Raw genomic sequence first — 3,004 nt, 5'->3', positions numbered from 1 at the left:
ACAAATGAGATTTTCACATAACTTGAGGTTTGAATGACTAAATCAGGGAAATCTCCTCTTTCGAGTGAATCAATAACTTTAGTTAGAGCTGCAAAACCATTAGTGAATGATTAAGAAAAGTTTGAAAGAGAGTTTCTTCCAATCAATACAGTTAGTTAAATCGTGAACGACTTTCCAGAAATAAAACGTAGAAGCTGATTTCACAATGTTTTAAAAGTTACACGAACAAACATACAAGGGGGGGATTTACCATTGAGAGAAAGTCAGTGTGGTTGCCTAACAATTTCGAATTTGGTTGACTTCAGACACAAAGACATTTCATGAACACGTACAACTGATTAAGATGGAGTAACAAATGTTCATGGATTGGTAAAGTGTGGCGTGTTATTCAAGGTGAAACTCTGTAAATGGAGCTGATGTCCTAAAATAACTGCAGACAGAAGTTATATCCGAATGAGTCGGAATTGAATCGTCACTTGGATTAATAAAACCTACTTTAAAGATTCGACCTCATTCACATGATATTATGTATATTTCGTACATTCTTTACTCCACCCAAGAAATGCACCAAGAAGACTCTGTTATTTTGTATTGTTAACCCTCTGTACTTCTCTGCAGCACGCCATTGAAGATAAAATATACTCAGGCCAAAATTCAATTCAATACAATATTCAAACGGTCCTATGTGATTTTTCTTTTTTGATTATTGCAATAACCTTTGCGACTTTGCAACAAAATGCGTAACATGAAACCAGTTCAATATATATTTTCCCGAAATTTAACGCACTGCACATGAGAAACGTTATCCACCTGCTGAACAATCACCTTTGGCTCTCTCTCCACACATGTCTCTTCACGTTTTAACTACTTGCAGTATGTTTGTTGATCAAGGAGTCATTATCCAAAAAAGGTCATTTCTCAATCCACAAACACGGATATTTTCCCATAAACTTGTCTTTGCTCAATATCACCTTCTATCCGTACCCCACAAGACAATGAATATTTGAAGCTGCTCCATGTGAGGCTCAAACTTAAAACTTCGGCACAGCACAGCCCACTATACTGGCACAGAGATACCATGCACTGTCACCTGCATCACAGGAGCAACACATTAATGCCTACCTCCACATTCCTGGTTGTACCTTAACGTTTGGGAAACGGAAGTTCTCTGATTCCATGGCTAGTAACGGGAATTAAACGATCATCTTCACCAGTGGTTCTGACCCCGAGTGAGGAAAATGGTGAGCGACTCATTGCAAAGATGGGTAGATTTTTGAAATATATAATTTCAACATTTGCATTCAATAACCAATGAACATTTTATTTTGTTTTTCATCTGTAGAAATCTTAAAATCTTCATCTTTAACAGACTCAATGACAAATCTCCATTGTGTCTCTGGTATCAAATTCCAAAGTGTAAACCCGCTCTGAATTCTTCCACCGCAGTCCGCTTTTTGGTAGTGTTCCTGTTGTGGGAAATGCACTTCCCCGCGTTTCAGCTGCTGCTCCCAGCATTCTCTCTGACACTGCACTCATTTTCCTTCTGACACTTGCTCACTGGGTTGCTGTGATCATAATTGGTGTTGCATGGCCTAGGAAAATGATACAGATCAAGGTATTTGCATTGTTGAATTCAATTGTCTGTTTAGTCTTATTTAGGATTTGGAAAGTGTCTGTTCTGTACAGAAGTGCGTGTCAAAAACATCTGAGCAGAAGAAAGGTGTTCCGAATAATGACATTGAGCACAATGAACTCTCCTCCAGTCTGGAAAACAATTTCTCACTGGCAATTTAATAGACAGTAGAAAATAGGTGCAGGAGTAGGCCATTCTGCCCTTCGAGCCAGCACTACCATTCATTATTATCGTGGCTGATCATCCTCAATCAGTATCCTGTTCCTGCCTTATCCTCATAACCCTTGAGTCCACTATCCTTATGAGCTCTATCCAACTCTTTCTTTAAGGAACACATCCTTCTTACTCGAGTTCTTCATTCCGTTGACTTCAAATCTTCACAGAATTCAACAGACTTTGTTACATAGTCTTTTCTTCATTTTTGTTCAGATCACTGTGAGCAGAGTGTCACAGTGGGAATGCCGTTGTCCCACAACCCAGAGGCCAGACCATAGTCTTGGAACCGTACTGTGCTATTTAGCATTTCACCAGACCAGGGAGAAATATCTGCTGTTCTGCATAATTTACGCAATTCACTTATTCATGAGTTCATATCCGTGCTATTGTATGTGACGAGATGGCCGAGAGGTTAAGGCGATGGACTGCTCATCCATTGTGGTCTGCACGCGTGGGTTCGAATCCCACTCTCGTCGGTGTTTTCAAAGCTGCTACTTTTGTATGCTCACACCTTTCTTATTGAAATTGGAACACCAATGGTCAATTTATATGCATCGACGCTATTATAAAATCTCAAAGAATAATTTGAGTCAGTTGCTTAAACTGCATTGAAACGTAGATCGCATTGGGATAATGAAAAGTAACGCGATTTTCTTTTTCAAGTCAAGCTGCTGTGACCTTTTATCATATGAAAGAGATCCAGGAAAACCAAAATACAAGAGATGCGAAGGGCATGTTTATGTAATGGGATTCTTAATGACTGTTTTGTCAAATGAAATCTGGAGCAGGTTGAGTAGAAGGTATTCATCTTGGTGAGAAGAGTACAGCGAAACAACACAAAATAATGGAAATATTTCAAAAGGGGCGTGGCGTGGGAGAACTGGCTATAAATGCACAGTAGAGAATTGCAGACATGGGTGCCATGCATGGATACGGAGAGACTTACACAATGGTCTCTCCCTCGCCCGTTGCTCTCGCCATTGATGAAGGCTGGACACAAGACACAGATAAACACAAGATGTGGGAAGCAAGCTCCAAAACGTTATGCACACACTGGATGCATCACATTGAACCATGAACAACTGGAGAAGGAGCATGTTCACTGTAGGGAGTGAACATAACCTGTGGATCAATAATCGCAAATTCATGCAGCAT

At 39.9% G+C, this 3,004-nt stretch overlaps 1 non-coding gene across 1 annotated transcript; it reads left to right on the top strand.

The window, feature by feature from the left end:
- The first annotated feature begins 2,243 nt into the window (after positions 1-2,243).
- Positions 2,244-2,325, top strand: trnas-gcu (transfer RNA serine (anticodon GCU)). The gene has a single exon. It is a non-coding gene; the product is annotated as a tRNA-Ser (tRNA).
- The last annotated feature ends 679 nt before the right edge of the window (positions 2,326-3,004 follow it).

The sequence above is a fragment of the Hemiscyllium ocellatum genome, unplaced genomic scaffold, assembly GCF_020745735.1.
Source record: "Hemiscyllium ocellatum isolate sHemOce1 unplaced genomic scaffold, sHemOce1.pat.X.cur. scaffold_406_pat_ctg1, whole genome shotgun sequence".
NCBI classification, from domain to species: Eukaryota; Metazoa; Chordata; class Chondrichthyes; order Orectolobiformes; family Hemiscylliidae; genus Hemiscyllium; species Hemiscyllium ocellatum.
Note: the sequence above shows the minus strand (reverse complement) of the source record. Positions and strands in the feature narration are given on the sequence as shown.